Below are 20,559 nucleotides of genomic sequence, written 5' to 3' on the forward strand. Positions count from 1 at the left end.
GCTCAGGGGAGGTCAGTCTTTGTTCCATTAAGGCCTTGATTGATTGGATGAGACTCACCCACATTAGGGAGGGTAAACAGCTTTACTCAAAGTCCATGATTGAAATATTAATCTCATTCAAAAACACTTTCACAGAAAGTCCAAAATAATGTTTGACCAAATATATGGGCACTGGTTGTCCAGCCAAGTTGATACTTAAAAGTAACCATTGCAGGTGACCATGACAAAATACCACAGAGTGGGTGGCTTAAACGATAGGAATTACTTTCTCACAATTCTGGAGGGTACAAGTCCAAGATCAAGGTGTTGGCAGGGTTGGTGTCTTCTGAGGCCTCTCTCCTTGGCTTATAGATGACCATCTTCTCCCTGTGTTTCCACATGGTCTTTCCTCTGTGTGTCTGTGTCTTAATCTCCTCTTCTTAAAAAGACACCAGTCATATTCGACTAGGGTTCATCCTAATGACTTTCATTTTAACTGAATTGCCTCTTTAAAGACCCTCTCTCCAAATATAGTCACATTCTGAAGTACTGGAGGTTAAGACCTCAACAAATGGATTTTGAAGGGAACATAATTCAGTCCATAACAGTACCATTCTGAAACTGAGCAGGAGTGGGGTCCTCCCAGTACATAAAACTTCTGTGTCCCCTGTTTCTTTTTTTTTATTAAATAGTTTTAGTTAGCAATAAATGCTCATTATATAATATTCAAAAAACAGAAGAAAATTAAAAAGACAATAATCGTACCCAGAAACGTAGTAGAAAATTTTAACAGCTGTGCAGAAATAGCTTTCTTGGGGACTTCCCTGGTGGTCCAGTGGTTAAGAATCTGCCTTCCAATGCAGAGGACGCGGATTTAATCCCTGGTCGGGGAACTAAGATCCCACATGCCATGGGGCAACTAAGCTTGTGCGCCATGACTACTGAGCCCGCATGCCACAACTAGAGAGCCTGTGTGTCACAACTACAGGCCCCACGTGCTCTGGAGCCCACGAGCCACAACTAGACTGAAGCCCGCATGCCACAACTAAGACCCAAGGCAGCCAAAAGTAAATAAATAAATAAATGTTAAAAAATCCTTTTTTTGCTTAACTGCTTTTCCCTTGTTTCTGCATTCCCTCACTTTCCTAATTAGTAACTGATGTGTCTTTGGAACTAGGGGAAGGCCTAGGAGACTAAAGCCTTTTTGCTACAAACAAGAAACAGATGGGCTTTTGTACCTGGGAAGGCCCCACAGGGTCTTGCTTGGCTTCACAACCAACACCACAATGAAATATAGAACATTTTTATCACCCCCAGAAGAATTCCCACACCCATTACCAGTCACTTTGCATTTGCCACCCCCAGTTTGAGGAAACTGAGGTCTGGAGATTAGTCCAGGGCTAGAATCCAGCTGAGGAAAACCACAGGGCTTCCTCCAGGGAGGAATTTGAGATACTGATCGACAGTATAACTTGTTCAGTTATACTAATTCTTTTGTGTCAAAATAAGAATTAATATCCCAAGAATTTTTCCATCTGTCAATAATTCCCATTGGCTATCCCAACTGTATGACTGTGCTGCTAGATATTTGCTTCTTGTACTCTGGTTCATCAGCATGTCACAGCCTTCTACTTATGCATCCTGTTTATTCCCCCTTGGAAGTAGGTACAAGGTGCCCTTCTTAGGGAGTGAAGAGCTATCCAAGTCAAAAGCACTTGCTTTCCCACACACCTAGGGTTTAGCTCATAACATGAATGTCAGCAAAAAACCATGATATCAATTGTTCAGAAGTGCTTCCACAGTATCCCCACTTCGAAAAGACACACCACTTAGTTTTATTTACATGCTTTAGTAAGGACGTTGGGAAATGCCACGATAAGTTGTGTCATGGGTTATACAGTTTTTTGGTTGAAAAATAAAGCACAAGGGAGGGGGATTTCCCTTCTAATGATATACGTCCCTAAGATGCTGGTTTCTTTAGACTTTTTGTTACTTTTACTGACTAAAGTGACCTTAAGCACAGCACTTGGCAGCCACCATAGATTTCAAGCATCATCACTGTGCGGTTTGAAGATGCCCACCCAGTACACTACTGTTTTATAAAACAAATAAAAACAAATAAGTAAAATTATTCTGGAGTTCTGGGGTGCTGGGGTTTCTATAAAAGAAAGCATGGTAGGACACAAGTTCCAAGAGTTCAAAAACACTGTCATGGTGGGGTGGGGTAGATACTGGGTTGCAAAATAGCGTAATAAACCCAGAATTGCCTATGGTTTAATAGCTGACTACAGCCCGCTGCTAGGGCCAAATTCCTATCAGTGAGAGAGGCTTATAGCCACTTGCTTGGACTTTGCTTTGCTGTGCAAAGATATTCCAGTCCTATAATCTGGGAACTGGCCCAACAGCACTTCTTGAAAATCAAAAGTCAGAGCATGGGCAAAGTTGCTGTTATACTCCTGTTTCAGTTCATGCCCCTTCTGGCTTGACAAGCCAGTCCACGCCCATATTTCCAGCTCTTCAGGTCCAAGAATAAAACCAGAAATGTGCACCATCCTCAACGGAGAAAAAGACAGGGAGGCTGCAAATGTACACACCTCTGCCCGGTTGGATACCTCTCTCTCAGCCAAAACAAAGACAGAGATTGTCCATTTTTGAGAGGTAGTCAAAAAAGGATAATCCAGAATTTACATACAGATTATGTTCTTGCTTCTCTATGATGTAATTATCTATTAAGAATAAAATAGGAAGCTACCATTAACAGCGTTAATTGGCTTTCAGATGAACTCATTGAAATAGGGAATCCTGAAAATACAGACAGATTCAGGTCAACAAGGAGAAGCAAGAAGTACTAGGACCCATGGTTTCTCCCCCTCAGTTTAGGGAAAAGTCTTCTTTCCCAACTTCCCTAGCTTTGTCTAATGACATCAGCAATTTCTCAGTCACTTAAAATTCCAAAAGAAGCACCTTTGACTCACTCTTCTTTTTTACCTCCCTTATCCCTTTAGTCATCAATTTCTAGGCATTATTTCCTTGAAAAGTCTCACATCCTCCCTTCTTCTGTCCTCAGCCAGGGCAAGTCCTCAGTAACCACACGCCGATCTTCACATCTGACTCTAAGCTCCTCTCCATCCCGTCTGCTTGATACATCCATGCCGGATACCCCTGAAATGCCATCTTCATTGAGTCATTCATCAGCACAAACACATCGAGTGGCAGCCCCCTGGCACCTCCAACATCAGTCTGTAATCCCCTACCAGGTTTTTGAAGTCCTTTATAAATGAGATTCCTCCACTAGACTTTCAACTCCTGGATGGCAAGGCTGGTCTTGATGATCCCCCATTGTCACACAGAGTAGGCAGGGAGTAAATTCACCAAATGAACCAACAACAAACCCTGAAGCCCACGGAGCAGGTCATATCACTCATTTGATTATATTTACTGGAACAGAGAAGTTAATGAGGGGTGTGGATGTTTTGCTTTTGTACAGGTGAGGAAGCACAGGAAGGGCATTTTGACAGGTCAGTGCTTTGCCTGGTCATGTAAGCTCTTGAGATCTTTCTTGAGTGCAGAACAACAAAACACAATTATTTCATGACTACTTATAAACAGTAGTATAGACTCAGAGGAATTGATGTCAAATATTTCTTATAAACAGTAGAATAGACTCAGAGGAATTGATGTCAAACATTTCTTAAAGTTGACTGCAATATTGTGATTTATAGGAAAAATATATATTTGGTCTTTATCCACAGTTCCTGGCTCACAGCTCCCAAAACCCTTGGAATTTCCTGAACGATAAGAGCAATGGGATATTTGGCTTCTTGTCCTCTGTTCCTGAAAATACTTCAGGGAAGGTGACATTTGGATCCCACCCGAGGGTGGGGCTGGTTGCCAGGAGAACCGACCCCATGTTTAGAGGGTTGGAACTTTCAGTCCCACTCCCCACCTCACATTCCTCATTTCTGGGGAGCATGGAGGGGCTTGAGGTTGAATCCATTGCCTTTAGCCAATGATTTAGTCAATCATGACTATGTAGTGAAGCCTCCATGAACACCCAAAAAGGACAGCTTCTTGGTCCTTTTTGGAGAGCTTTCATGTTGGGGAAGAAGAAGGCTTCTGTGTGCCCTTGAGCCAGGCCCCAAGCACATCAAGGACAGAAGCTCCTTTGTTGGGGACCTCTCCCTATGTATCTCTTCATCTGGCTGTTGATTCATGCCCTTTAATATCCTTTCATAATAAACTGGTAATCTAGCAAGTAAAATGTTTCTCTGAGTTTTGAAAGCCGTTCTAGCAAATTAATTGAACCCAAGGAAGGGGTCAGTCAGAAGCACAGGTAACAACCTGGACTTGCTCTTGGCCTCTGAAGTGGAGGGTGGTCTTGTGGGACTGAGCACTTAACCTGTGGAATCTGATTCTATCTCCAGGTAGAAAGTGTCAGACTGAGTTGAATTGTAGGACACCCTGCTGGCATCCGAGAATTGGATGTGGGGAAGCCTCCACGGACACAGGTTGGAATTGGGTCCAGGAACCCTTTTCACTTACTGTACATAATTTGAGGTTATGATAAATACCCTGTCTGACAAAAGCACATTGTTTTGTTTGATCACATACACTCACACACAAGTCAGATACACTTTAAATAGAGCCACTTGAAAATATAAAAATAAAAGGACACATAACTGGGGCAGTCACTTGACATTTCTGGACCTCAGATTCCTTATCTGTAAAATGAGGGGGTTGCACAAACTAGATGATCTCTGTGTTCCCTTCAAATTCTGATATTATTTTATTCCGTATTCTAGAAAACCATCCTCTGCTCCTTAAATTAGCAAGTTTATTAGTTTGAGCATTTAGTTTTAAGAGTACACAAGCCAGTAAATTCTCTTATCTCCAGTGTATTTCTGTGGAATCTTCAGAAAGGAGATTTTTATTTTTAGCACCACCATGCTACCAACAGTTACCATCATATCATTTTTTTTTTGGCTAGTTATTTATTTCTTTATTGCACTTAATCTTGGCAAACTATCTCTGATCTTTGATCTATGAATGAATCAGACCAAGTTTATTCATCGTCGTTTTTCTCATCTCTTTTCTGGCTCTTTTTCTCTCATTGTGAAAGGATTATTTTAAAGAATGTTTTTAATTATAAAATGCCATCTAATGTTGCAGAAACTTAGGAAGCAAGAGAAATTTATTATAATCCTATAATCACCAATTTTTCTGTGTGTTCCTTTCTAGTCCTTCCTTTCCAGAAATTCTTACAAAGCTGTACATTACTCCTGCTTTTCTTAGTTAGCTTTATAGCACAGACTTTTTTCTATTTTAAATTAGTGTTCACAATCATCATTTTTAATGGCTGCATAATATGATGTTGGCTAAATGTACCATAATTACCATCATATCATTTTAACACGACATTTTAAGACCAAAAATTTAATCTCTGGATAAAGGATAATCCTTGTGTTTAATACATTTATTTTATTAAAAAAAAAAAACTCACTGCAGCCTCTTTATTTTTCTCATTTCACCACAGACTAGTGAAAACCTTGTCACAGACTGATATCTGTTATCATCCTGACATCATTTCTTTTCCTCTATGTGACCTAGGATGTATTAAATCCAGCTTCCCCATCTGCAGCATAAGGATATGAGTAAATCCACCATTTTATCATCCATAAATATAAAATCAAAATTTCAGCATTGGAAGATATATTAAAATTAAATAGAAGTACTGAAAAGATACATTCCACCCCAAAGTTTATAGCTGCACTATTTACAATAGCCAAGATATGGAAGCAACCCAAATGCCCATCAACAGATGAATGGATAAAGATGTGGTATACAGACAACGGAATACTGCTCAGCCATAAAAAAGAATGAAATAATGCCATTTGCAGCAGCATGGATGGACCTGAGAATATTAAGCTTAGTGAAATAAAATACTGCATGATATCACTTATGTGTGGGATCTAAACAAAAATACAAATAAATGTATATGCAAAATAGACTCACAGATGTAGGAAAAAATTAGTGGTTACCAAAGGGAAGAGGGAAGGAGGGAGGGGCAAATTAGGGGTATGGGATTAAGAGATACAAACTACTGTGTATAAATAGATAAGCAACAAGGATACAGCACAGGGAATTACAGCCATAATTTTGTAATAGGTTTTAAGAGAGTATAATCTGTAAAAATACTGAGTCACTATGCTTACACCTGAAACTAATATGATATTATAAGTCAACAATATTTCAATCAAAAAAAAAAAGAAGTAAGGGTAATTGGGTCCATCCATCCGAGGATGTTTGCATTCTTTCTGCTACACCATCACCAGTTATCCAAACTGACAGCTGACGACGGGGAGGTTCTCTGATTCTGAAGGTGAGGATGGAGCCATAACAACACACAACACTTAAAAAATGCGTATTTACCATCAGCTTCCTTTTTATAAATCCCACATCTGTGTTTTCTGCACTCTGAAAGGAGACTGAGAAACATGAACGTGGTTAAGTGTATGCATTTGGTATAATACAGATAGAATGCCCCATTTCTACATGTTTAAATTGTCTCCAGTTTTCAAGGCTTAATGCAAATGTCCCCCCCTCCAGGAAGTCTTCCTCACCCCTTCCAGCCAGAAGCAATCTGCCCTCTTCTGACCTTCCTCAGTTTTGTTTCACCCTATTTTATTGCACTTTCCAGTTTCTTCCACCTTCCAGCACCAATATTATGGTAAAGGATGTAAAAAATCTTATTTCTCTACTCAGTTGTAAAGTCCTTGGTGTCAAGAATCAAGTCTTTGGACTTCATGTGTAGCCAGGCACATTTAGCAGAGGATCCTACAGGAGATGGATTCTCAGTAAATTGAGGGAAGAATGAAGCAAGGGAAGAAGAAAAAAAAAAAGATGTGTGTTACTTAAAGGAGAGGACTTCCTACCTGGAGAAGTCCTTTAAGGGAGTATTCAGGAGAAAGTGAAGAAGCAGAAAAGAAAAGAGAGCTGGGTTAAAAAGCCAGCTGATGAATGAAAGAGATTATGTCTAAACAAACAAGGGGCAGATAGAGGAGGGAGAGGGATGCGTCTGCGAACGTTTTCTTTATGGAAGATGCTTTGCTTCATAGCCTTTCCTTCTTCTCTCTCCTGTTGCATTTCAAGTCCACTTGTTGAATGTGTTTACCTGCTACCGAAAAGAAGTCAGAGCTAGCCGTGTATATGCAATACCTGCAGACAGGCTTGCACTCTAAGAAGCCACATTAATTCCTTCTCTAGGATATAAGCTCTATCCCTCTGAAGGCAGTCAGCTGACTGACTTAGTCAGGAACTTTTCTCCACTGCAAATGAGCAGATTCGTTCCTACAGCGAAATCACTGGAACATCTTATTCAGCCAAATCATTTCTTCTTCGACAAAGCTATGCCAGCTGTCACAGTGCCAGGCTGTTCCTCCCTCACCCAGGACATTGTCTTGATAAAGCAACTTAGCCTGAGTCAGCAGGGTCATGGGGCAGAACCCTCTGTCTTAGATAAGAGGCATATCACCCATATACTGCCTGTCTGACCATCCTTCCCAACTCAGAGCTTATTTTCATTTGATGCTAGCTTTGTTCCAACCATTGAGCCCCGTCAGTCCAGGTCTGGCTCCCCACGACTAGACTATCTTCATAGAGCCAGCACCTCAGACTCGAGGGTTCAAAATAGAACACTTTGCCTTTCCACACATCAAGCTTGTTTTTCTTTCTGATTCCTCAACCCTTGATAAACATCTCTCTCCCAGGTCAGGAAGCCTCCAGACCTTTCTACTAAGCAGCCCTTGGGGTTGCTTAGGCTTAGGCTTGACCTGTGGCTGGCCAAACAATACCCACTTGTCATGCCAAATGAAGGAAGAAATGTTATGGAAGAGGCAAAAGGCTTTCAGCCCTCAAGATCTGCAGCTCAGCAGGAACTTGACGGGAAACGTGCTTCTCTTACTCCTGTTATTGTGGGTCCCCCCACGGCCAACAAAGAAGAAAAGAGTTTACTTGAACTGGAAGTAGATTTGGATAATTTGGAATTAGAAGATATTGACACAACAGATATCAACCTGGATGAAGATATTTTGGATGACTGAATAATGCTTCCCATTTACTCAACTAAACAGATCATTATTATGGACAGGTCACCCTGACCACACTGCTTTGGACTCTGAGAAACTCCGTAGATTTTTATATGTAGATACTGTGGTCCACTGAGAGCACAATGCCCTCATATTCGGAGGAGTTTATGTGTAGCATCTAAATCACAATGTTTCCTTGTTAACTAAGACTGCTGTGGGCTTTGACCTTTTTCATACTGTCATTAGACTGTATCTCATAAAATCTTTTGAATTAAAAAAAAACCAAAAACCCTTAACTCTTTCTCTCTTGAGCCTAATTAAATGCCAGGATCTCCATCCATCTTTGCTACAAAGTCCAGGGATGAAGCCAGAGTTCCCCTCCTTATCCAAAAGTTGCCACCAAAGCCAAAATTAAGTCAAAAAACCCCTAATCAAACCTATTGTATAGCACAGGGAACTATACTCAGTATCTTGTAATAACTTACAATGGAAAAGAATCTGAAAAAGAATATAGATAGATATAATATATATATAATTGAATCACTTTACATCTGAAACTAACACATTATAAATCAACTATATTTCAATAAAAATTAAAAAAAAAAAAGATAATGAGGACTAGTCACACCACAAAAAAAAAAACACCAAACTTAATCACTTTTCCTAGGAAGGGTTTTATAGCCACTCCCATGGCACAGGAAAGAGTAGTTCTCTATAAATACACAGTGCATAGTTTACAGTGTTCAAAAGGTCATGGTCTTAGGGGGTTTCCAGACTCTGTTTCCAGAGGCAAAGCCTATCAAAGCTCACTACTCTGCTCCCTCTGGCCGGACCTTCACCCCAAGAGTGGGAAATGCTCACAGAACAGTTGAGCTGCCCGCTATCAAGTAGGTGGTTCGCATTTCTAACACTCTCCTGTTCCTGAGATCTGACCAAAGAATGATCACTTTCCATTTTCTTACATTTTTCTTTTAACCAACGACGCTTTTTTTCTTTTTAATTTATTTTTGGCTGCATTGGGTCTTCGTTGCTGTGCGTGGGCTTTTCTCTAGTTGTGCGATCGGGGGCTTCTCATTGCAGTGGCTTCTCTTGTTGCAGAGCACTGGCTCTAGGCGCGCGGGCTTCAGTAGTTGTGGTGCGCAGGCTCAGTAGTTGTGGCTCGCGGGCTCTAGAGCACAGGCTCAGTAGTTGTGGAGCACGGGCTTAGTTGCTCCGCAGCATGTGGGATCTTCCCGGACCAGGGCTCGAACCCGTGTCCCCTGCATTGGCAGGTGGATTCTTAATCACTGCGCCACCAGGGAAGCCCTGGTCTTTGTTTTTTAAATAATAATTTGTTTTTGTTAAATAATTTAAAGGCTAAATTATTTAACATTCAAGGTCCTGCAAATCATCTTGTGCCTGTCCCTCTCACCTCATCATCCTGGTATCAATCAAACAGTCCTCTGTCAAAGTCTCCTTCTTTGGAGTCACCATACACCCTGAATACTCTTTCTTCACTTTGCCCATTTTCTACTCAGCTTCAGGCCTCAGCTTTAATGTCATTTCCCCAGGAAAGCCTTCACTGATTCCTAAGCCAGATTACCTCCCCCTATTAAACACTCTCTGGCACTTTGTGCTTATCTCTTTGGAGAACTTATCTCAATTATAAAATTGTAGGACTCGTTTAATGTCTGTTTCTCCCACTTAATAGACTGTAAGCTCCATGAAGGCAAGAGCTAGGCTTATCTTGCAGCCTTAGCACCTGGCTTGATAACTGACAGATAGTAGGTCCTTGCTACAGTTTGTTGAATGAATGTTAATTAATGTTTGAATTAAAATTAATGAGTTTTCCTTTACTTTTGTCTCTATATGAGATGACAGATGTTCATTAAACTTATTGTGGTCATCATTTCATGGTATATGTAAGTCCAGACATTATGCTGAATACCTTAAACTTGCACAGTGCTGTATGTCAATTGTATCTCAATAAAACTGGAAGAAAAAAATATGATACAATTAAATTAAATGAATGAGTTTCCTCACCCCTATCCCAGATGGGTTAGATGTGTCTTCTCTGTGTCCCCATTATACACTGTAATGCTCTTTCTATTACTGTACTGACATAATTATCTGCAGATGTGTCTGCTTCCACCTCTCTTCACTCTGCAGTCCTTCACCTGCCCTGCCACCTCCGTCACCTGAACCCTCCTTGAGGGTGGGGACAACCAAATGTTTGTTTGAAACCAAGTAGGCACTCAAAAAATGTTTACTGAATGAATGGAGCCTTTTCGGGGGAAAAGAACAGGATCAAAGGTGAAAACTCGGCATAAGACCCAGATCTGTGGGTCATCTCAGTGGGTTACATTTAGGATTGAACCTTGGGGGTCACCCTTCATTATGGAGCAGGAAGAAGAGGAGATGGCAAAGGTGAGGCCAGAGATCCAGAGGAGTATTGTGCCAGGGACAACAAAAAGAGTTTCAAGAAGGAAGGACAAGTCCATTGGGTCAGATTTTGCTGAAAGAATAAGGAAGTTGAGGACTAAAAAAATATGGTTGAATTCTACTAAAAAAGAGGAAGTTTTGCACAGTTTTAAAAAACATTGGGGAGATGGAAGCCAGATTGTATGAAATGAAGAACGGAACGGTTTCACAGGAGAGAGCAGAGACGTAGGCTGTTTGTTGAAAGGGCTTGGCAGCATGGAGGCGAGTCCAGCTCCCCTATTTGGACAGAGTAAAATGAGCTCCAGAATGTTCCTCGTCACATTTTCTTCTAACTTCTCCTTTCTCCCCTAATAAGTACGGAATGGGCTGAATTCATGACAGAGAGTTCAATTTCCGTTTTCTCACTGTTGGCAATAATGCTTATTGAACGTTATTTTCACAGTTGGCATGAAATAACATTCTATTCCTTCCCCAAACTTACATAAGGACTACTGCTGCTTTTCATGTCTATTCAGAAAATGTGAATGAAATCTAAAAATGTAAAAATCATTTTTCTTCACAAAAGGCGCTAAAATACATTTTTCTACCAAGAAAAAAAAAATGAAAATGCTTTTAAAAAAAATCTTCTTGGAAGCTTTCGAAAATGTATTCCAGAGCAATTACTCCAAGAGTAAGAATGTCAGGAATAAATTACTTTCTTAATATGTCTAACAATACGTGCCTCTGGCACAGGGAGAGACGGAACAAATTCCTCTTAACAAAAGACAGATGATGACTAACAGAAGTTTCCTAAATTACAGACCTTGGAGACTGGGAAATTTGGTCACCTTTCACTTGAAGCAACCTCTGCCATGCTAGACAGGTAAATCTGCATTCGTGTCATAATTCTGAGTCACCAGACTACAGGAAAGCCCAGGTAACATTGTCCCAAGCAACGCTCAACAAATTAAAATGGAGTAAGTAATTACTGAAAGTCACAAAAGACCTTTTGACAGAGAATGTCTCTACATAACCTTGAAACTGGAGCTCTGACAACAGAAATTGCTACAGGAAACTATTTTCCAGTATCGAAAAGTTGAACTCATAAATTGCCAACACGTAGAACGAGGTTATTAGCTGAACTCGGACCAAAACAGCCTAGTACAGGGGGGTTCTTAACATAGGTAGTATCTGAACGTGGACTAAGAAAAATATATTTATTCTCACTAATCTCTACTTGGAAATTTAGCGTTTTCTTTAATGATGGATGTAGGTAACAAACTGCTACGATCATAGAACCATGAATTTTCATATCACCTTCCAGTTGTGTAGGTACTGTGTAATATCATTTATACTCATCTTTACTAGTTATTAAACCCATCGTTAGATTTTTATTTAATGCAATATAAAGTAGCATATGTATTATTATACCAGAAATTTGAGGTTTAAAATATTTTGATAACTTTATTTCATTATAATTGGATTCTTCAGTTATTCTATGTATTTTATTTTATGCACTTAAAAAAACATTCTGAGGAGTCTGTAGGCTTCACCAGACTGTCAGTGGTGTCCATTGCACACAAAAGATTAAGTACCCCGATCTGGTATTTTATGAATAAAGCTTATGGTTCATCATTTCTAATTGCAGGCACAAAGATATGAACAACAGATTCTGTTTGCACCATTTGGTGCCCTTAGTAAGTTAGAATCCAGATATAATTTTTGCAAGGTTGCATTGTTTAGGTTGCATTGCATTGTTGTTCTGTGCAATTTAATTTTGGTTCAAGTGTAAGAAAGGAAAGATATTCTATTTCCCTTTGGATACCTGTTAAAACAGAATGCTCCCTATTAATTGCTGGAGCTGGTGCAGACCCCAACATGAACCATCAGAATTGAATCAAACCTCCAGGGAGGTCCTGGGGTCCCCCAGACATTCCTAAGATAACCAATGGCCATGGAAATAACATCTAGAATTCCCAGCCCAGGAATGCAGCTTGGTGTAGGAGGTGATTCATTTGGGGAAGCATTTCAGAGTGCTAGCAAGTCTAAGGTCAAAGAGCACTGGGAGGAGAGCACACCAGGTTTCCTTTGTGGTTAGACCACATCTTGTTGATGTAAAAAATACGAAATATTCAACTTAGTATCAGAGCTGTTCTAGGGTTCTAATATTCCATGCACCAAGAACCCACCATTTATTGCTCAGTAGGAAAATATATTGGATAATCAAACTCAAGTTATCAATTCAGGTTCTTCTGTAGCTACTCTCTTGGCCAGAGAAATCTTGAACACTTTATAGAAAAATGTCCCTGTACTGCCCCCAAGAGATAGAATCTCAGGTAGCTTTTCATCCCACGTAGTCAGAGAGCCATGAAGCCTGCTGGGTCTATTAAGGACCTGTATATAAAATTATGTTCAAGATACCAGGAAACACTACTTGGATGGTCAAGGCAAATATTCCTGAGATTTGTTCCTAGACATTATTCAGAGACTTTACATGCATCCTATTCGGTGCAAACATTCCACCTGGTGCCTAGTTCGTAATTACACATCTGGTGAATTAACAATAAAATTGTACTGCTCAAGATTTAAGCATTACGTACTCTCAGTGTGAGAAGGAAAGAATAACTGTTTGCCCTGGCATAGGAACCTTTTGAAGGTACAGAAAGTATCATGGGCTTCTTCTTATTCTGTATCTAGAAATAAAAATCCATTCACAGCAACATGAATTCACAGAATCTAGGACTTCAGGAGTCCTCCGTGCTTCTCAAGTGCTAATTTGTGTGGAACTGCCTAAACCTGTTGGATTCTGATGCTGTAGGTCTGGAGTGGGGATCCTGATTTCATTTGTCTAACAAGTTCACAGGTGATACCAATGTTTCTGATCCTGGAGCCCTCCCTTAAGAGCTTATAGATAATGATGGAGCCCGGACTAGGATTTAGAATAAGTAACACCAAGCAGCCTCTGACTCAGGAAGATCTTAGGCGCAGCTTAGCAAGACCAAATCACTTTGGATCACTGAAAGAAAGAGGTTATTTCCCCAATGACATGACGTAGTAAATTTTTGCCTTACTCTCTCCAGTATACTTGAAAGTCTTAGAGAAAAATCAAGTGTGATACAATATTATCCATAAACATCAAAATGCTATTTTTCCTTGAGGGGTAAAAGTTCTTCGATTATTAACAAGCCTATGATATTAACCTCTTTGTTCTTCACAAAAATTTCCAGAACTGTCCTTAAAATATTTTGGTAATGAAGGCACTGTTTATTATGCTATTAGTTTACTCTTTCAGACAGCCTGCAAAGATATATTTATTTTAATTATATAAAGAACTGTTAGCGCTTTTTTGGAGGTAATTCTCTCATTAGCACATCATCCACATCATGTATTTTGGGAATAAGAAAACATTGTTGTTTCTTAATGATAGTACTTACCTTCACCAAATGTTTTTATGTCTCACCCCCAGACTAGGCTGACAAGTTTGTTTTTGCAGAGTGTCTAGCACAAATGCCTTTAGATATACTGTTTACTTTCTCTTGTATTTTTAAAGAGTTTACATTTTTAATAACCCTAATTTACTGAGGGATAATTCCCAGCAGCGCAGTCAGCATTCATTATTCATATTTCCTATTCTAAGGCAGATAGAGTTGTGTAAATCTAAACATGTGATTATGACTTCCCTGGTGGTGCAGTGGCTAAGAATCAGCCTGCCAGTGCAGGGGACAGGGGTTCGAGCCCTGGTCTGGGAAGATCCCACATGCCGCGGAGCAACTAAGCCCGTGCGCCACAAGTACTGAGCCTGCGCTCTAGAGCCCGAGAGCCACAATTACTGAAGCCCGTTTACCTAGAACCTGTGCTCCGCAACAAGAGAAGCCACTGCAATGAGAAGCTCACGCACCGCAACGAAGAGTAGCCCACCCTCGCTGCAACTAAAGCCCGCGCATAGCAACGAAGACCCGATGCAGCCAAAAATAAATTAATTAATTAAAAAAAATAAACATGTGATTAGCACAGTCTGCTTTTGCGATAGATGATGTGCCAACCTAAAACCAATGATCCCGCTCACGTATATTCTCATTACAAAGAGAATGACCTTCCATAATTCTCTGAAACCTCAATAATATGGTTTTCCCTTAAGAAAACACATTGTGGTGTTTGGATGAAATCAAGCTGCTCTAGGGAATTACCTGGTGGTCCAGTGGTTAGGATTTGGTGCTTTCACTGCCAGGGCCTGGGTTCAATCCCTGGTTTGGGGAACTAAGATCCCGCAAGTAAACAAACAAACAAACAAAAAACAAAGAAAGAAAGAAATCAAGCTGCTCTATTTTCATGGCAATTGATACAAAAGTTTTTCCAAGCATCCTTCTTTGATTTTGAGAAAGTGGGCAAATGTGTACCCATCTCGAGACAACTGGCTACACACCTCTTTAAACTTTGCCTAATGAAGTTTTACAGGGAAGTCATGTAGCCAAGTGTGCTGCAGCAACCTGCCCCTTTATAGCTCCTCCCACTTCACAGGTGAACCAGCCAAACCAAAGGCAAACCCAGAGATGGTGGGTGGCCTCAACTCCCAACAGCACAGGACTCACACAGGCTGCTCCACACCCACATGCTTCTGTTTGTTCAGTGACCTACCCCAATATGTATTTCTTCCTCCTAGTTTCCTGTTGATTTGGGCCTTGGCACCTTGTTTTACCAGATCACCTGCCTTGTAATCATCCTTCCAGGAAACGCTTGTGCCTTCTTTCCAGGCTCAGCATTTTTTTGTATTTTCTGCATGGCTATTTTGACAACTCCAGAAGGCCTGGTGAGCTACATTCTGAGCAGCCAAGAATGGTCCCCACCTTTTTCTTAGAGGGTCCAGTGGAGGACACCAAGGAGGAAAGCCTAGAAGAAAGGTATTAGATCCATAACAGTTTCCATGGGGAACATTTGCTCCAAAAGAAATAGCAATGCACAATGCAAATGGTTTATTTTATATATTTATTGGGGTGGATATAAAATTCATGCAGTAAGGTATGTAAATTACCTCACTCAAACTTGACGAATTTTTACACATGTATACACTTGTATAGCTAGTGTCCAGACTGAGATATAGAATGTTCCCTTGTGTCTCTTTTCAGCCAACCCCTTTAAGCTAACATTTACTGACTTCTATCATCAAAAATTTCTCCTTAAAAGCTAAGTTCTCGGGCTTCCCTGGTGGCGCAGTGGTTGAGAATCTGCCTGCCAATGCAGGGGACACGGGTTCGAGTCCTGGTCTGGGAAGATCCCACATGCCACGGAGCAACTGGGCCCGTGAGCCACAAGTACTGAGCCTGCGCGTCTGGAGCCTGTGCTCTGCGACAAGAGAGGCCGCGATAGTGAGAGGCCGCGATAGTGAGAGGCCCGCGCACTGCGATGAAGAGTGGCCCCCGCTCGCCACAACTGGAGAAGGCCCTCGCACAGAAACGAAGACCCAACACAGTCAAAAATAAATAAATAAATTAAAAAAAAAAAAGCTAAGTTCTCATAACTCATCCAATCAGTCATTTCTGTGCTCACAGCACCAAGTAAAATGTCATGATCATTTCTCACTCACAATAAATGTAGCTTTTTAAGTATTGTAATAAACAGTATTTACGTAAAAAATTTTCTGCTTAATCCCAGCAAAATTGAAATTAAGAACTATACATAGTTTTTCCCTAATTTCTTTTGCCATAAGGAGGATTGCACTTTTGGCTCATACAAATGGATGAAGTGCTTGGAGCCAGTTGGGCTTCAGAATTTAGAAACTTTGGGATTTGGGAAAACATTATAAGGAGCATATACTGTATGTTTTATAATATCCTCAGTGGGATCTGGGGTAGTGCCACAGAACATTCTTGTTACTGAAGAGAAACGTGAATATTTACATTATGTTGGAGAAATGAAGACTATAGACAGCCTTGTGACAAATTCTTATTTGTCACCAAATAAATTCTGGCTCCACCAAAATTACAAAATCATGGGGAAAAAAAACCTTCTGGATTCCAGAATTATGGATAAGAGTTAGTGAACTTGTACGTAATACATTATTTAAGGAACTTAAGTCAAGATTTGCTCTTGTGTTCTTCCACAGAGCTTTCTAGGTGACCCAACTTTAAGAGGTAATCGCTTCTGGGAGTATGTCTCTGTTTGCCAGATGAGATGCTGCCTAATTCATGAATAAAGCCAATTAAATCTTCAAATTTACTCAGTTAAATTTTGTTTTTTAACAGATTGGAGACAGTGATGGGCTCCAAAGTGAATTTCCGACATTTGGGGACAATGAGAAACACAGGTATGGACTCTTTGAGTTCATTGTCTTTCTCATCATTTCTGAGGGTTGTTGAATGAAAACTTATTTCCTGGTATAGAGGAAACCGGTCAGCAGTTGGGGAGAGAGGCTGTGTGCAGGGGTGCAATGGCTCTCCTCAGAAGCGTCTCACCCTGGCAACCTGCCTATCTCTCCCACCATCACACAAAGTCAGCCCTGCACCCACGACCTCTGTCCAATCACATGGACACAGGACGGAGTAGACATGCAAGAGGAGATCTCATGCTTGAAGATGCCTGCTCTAGAGCTATATTACAAAATTCATATCTAGTCTATTTCAGGTGATATAATGGTAATGGCAATGAAAATAATCAATAAACAATCCATAATAGGAATAGAAAGGAGTTTTATTTGCGCCAAGCTGAGGACTATAGCCTGGAGACACAGATTCGAGAAGCACTTGAATTGTGTTCTGCCAGACTACAAAATGGGGGAGGCTTATAAAGGCAAAACCCACAAAGTTGATAAGTTGTTTGTCAATAATTAGGATTGCAGCTGGCAAGAAGTTAGGGTGCTTATTAAGCAAGGATTGGTTGGGGTTCGAAATGGTGGCAGAGTTACAGGAGAGACGTTGAGACCATAATGTTGCAGCTAGTAGCTGCTAGCAGACATCGTTTTGAGAAAGGCTGGTGGTGTTCTTGAGTCTGATTATAGTTCAGAAAATTCAAGTTCTCAGTAATGCAGGCATGTGTCTGAAAGCATATCCACAATGGCCACGAGGCTCCATTTTGAATGCCTGAACCACAGTTACCCCATTTTGATTTTTTAAATGCATCCTTTTCTTTAATGGTTAAAGCAGATGTGCAATGCATGTTTAATAGGCCTCAAAATAGGCTGTTCTAGTTAGCATAAGGTTTAAGTTATGTAAGCCAGAATGACTTTCTCATACCTCAGTGTGAACATTTCTTCTATCAGTAACAAGAAGAAAATATTTTTTAAAAGCTCTGCATCGTGTTTAGATCTAGAAAATAGTGGAAGCACTTTTGTTTAAATTTATTATAAACTTCTTCAGAAGGGAAATCAAATTATAATTGCCATTGCAAAAACAAAGACTGCTGGGATTTTATATTTTGGAAAACCGAGAGAAGCGGGAAAAGAATTTTAAAATGTTCATTTTGAGTTAACATCCCAACATCTCACTTTACGATGTCATAAATACAATAATGAAATAAAAAAGAAGCAATCACTCCTTTTGAACAACTACAATGCTTTGAGCTTATTCTTTACATATTGCCTTTATATTTTTTATAATGAAATGTTCAATTATACGCAAAAGTAGAGAATATAGTATAATAATCCTAAAAGACAGCACCTAGCCTTAACAAATAGTGACATTTTGCCAATCTTGTTTCATCTATCCCTATTTTTCTCCCTAATGTAAAGCAAACTCAAGACGTCATGATTATGTCATTTCATCTGTAAATCATACTTAAAAACAAACTTCTTTTTAAATTATACCTATGTGAAAAAAAGCTTTGTCTCCATATTATAAGGTAGACTCCTTGAGGGTAAGCATTTTGTCTTCTTCATCCCTGTTTCCCAGTTAGCTCCTCTCAGTGAAACTTTTATACAAAAAGTAAACCACACTCTGAGGATTGCTTAATCAATACATGGCCTCAGACAGTAGTTCTTAAACTTGAGCGTGTATCTAAATCACCTGGAGGGCTTGTCAAAACACAGATTGCTGGGTCCCAACCACAGAGTTTCTGATTCAGTGGGTGTGGGGTGGGGCCTGAGTATTTGCATGTCTAACAAGTTCCCAGGTGATGATGATGATGATGCTCCAGAACCACACTCTGAGAACTCTTTCATTAGGACAAGGAAGACGTCAACATTCAAAACCTGCCCACTAATTACTGAAACATTAATCATATGTGAGGACTTAGGAGGAATACAGGGAGAAACAATTTTTATAAATCCCTACTTTCATGGAGCTTATACTACATGAAAAGTACTTAAGAAATACAAACATGAGAACTAATAATAAACACAGGTGCTGGAGTCTCACATCAGAAGATTCTCTATTTAACTGGTATAGTGAAGGCAATATTTTTTTTAAGCACCAAGGTAATTCCAATGTGTATTTACATACTATTACACCAGGAGTCACTGAAGAGATTAGAATTTGTCTTTTGAGTTATGAAGGGGATTTTAATAGACAGTTTAAGTGGGGAGAGCCTTCCCACTTTCCAGGTTGGGGTGGGGGGTTCCAGATGCTCTTTCTGGTCTTTCAAAGACATTGAATTGCACATAAAAATACTCGAAAATATTCAGAGCGAGTACAGCATAATTTGTATCTCTCTTCCTCTTATTATTGGTACCCTTGGACGAGTCCAACCTGTAAGTCCTCAGTTTGTAAAATGGGGATAATAATAATACCTACATCATAGTGTTAAGACATTTAACACTTAAAATGTTAAGTCATTTTAATATATACACAAGGAGCCTTAAAGCAACGCTTAGCAGATAATAAGTGCTCAGTGAATGATAATTATTATTTATTGAACATCACCTACATGCCTGGCAGGGAACCTGAATGAGAATGCTTCATTTGCATTGGTATCCTTTTAACTTTACAAAGCCCTAGCTTATTTTTTTGTCACATTTCCTCCTTTCAATGCCCTTTGATACAGGAAGGGGAAGTTTAACTTTGTCCACTTGACAGGAGAAAGATGTTGAGTGATTTTTTCAAGACAGTGTGAGAGATAGTACTAGAATTGAGTATTCAAAAATCCCAAGGTAAGTAAAAAAAAAAAAAAAAAAGGAAAAAATGGTTGAAGAACTGAGGGATTTGTTCAGATAATTTGCAACCACACCTCCCAACACACATACGTGTTCATAGACATCTTGACGATCTTCTATCATTCCCAAATTATCCATAAATGGGATGTCTAATCTGTTGATAAACTATATTCCACTTGGAGTTGTATTTCTTGTTCAGCTGTATTTCTAGTCAGGATTGTCAGCTTCTAACTCCATTTACTGAAGAGAACCCTGCATTTTGGAGAGGTTCTTTCATTCTCGCAAGGAAATCCAGAAAGTGGAAAACATAAAACAAGTTTCAACAAAAAAGTCCTCTTCTCCAACACACACACGTGCATACTGGAAGTTAATATAGCAACTAACATGTTCCTTTCATCTCACAGGTACTTGGTGATATATTACATATATTCTGCGTCTAAATAATGAAAGCATAGGAAAAAGAACAATGTAATTGATTACATGAATAATCATTAATAGAGACATAAAATCTAAAACCTTACACAGTTTCTCTGCTAGTTTCTATAAGCAAGGATCACACCAAAAGATACAACTCCTGGGTTAAAGTGGTTGTTACTCTGCAACCAGTGGTGAATTTTCTGTATGATTGAAAACAAATGTGTGGAACATCATTCCAACACTTTAAACACAATAATCCTCCTAAGCTTTGAAAAATACTGTGCTCTTCTGAATTTACCTTTTTAGCCTCTATAGGTCCAACATTCTTCCTTGAATTGAGCTATTTCATCTGTAAGTGATGCTATTTTGATTCAGTAATAAAGTGAGACACTAAGATGTCTCATTAGTTTAAATTTAAATAAGCCAAGTGCAATCACATACTACATCCCTAGGTCTCTAGAATTAATATGTGTATAGACAAATTTCAAGTATAGAATTATTTTAAAATGAATTTAAAGGTCCAGTATCTAATATAGTAGGTTAGGGGCACACAAAATCAAAGCAGTATTATTATCATTATTAATGCAGTAGTAAAATAGT

This window comes from Balaenoptera musculus, chromosome 14 (assembly GCF_009873245.2).
Source record: "Balaenoptera musculus isolate JJ_BM4_2016_0621 chromosome 14, mBalMus1.pri.v3, whole genome shotgun sequence".
NCBI lineage: Eukaryota > Metazoa > Chordata > Mammalia > Artiodactyla > Balaenopteridae > Balaenoptera > Balaenoptera musculus.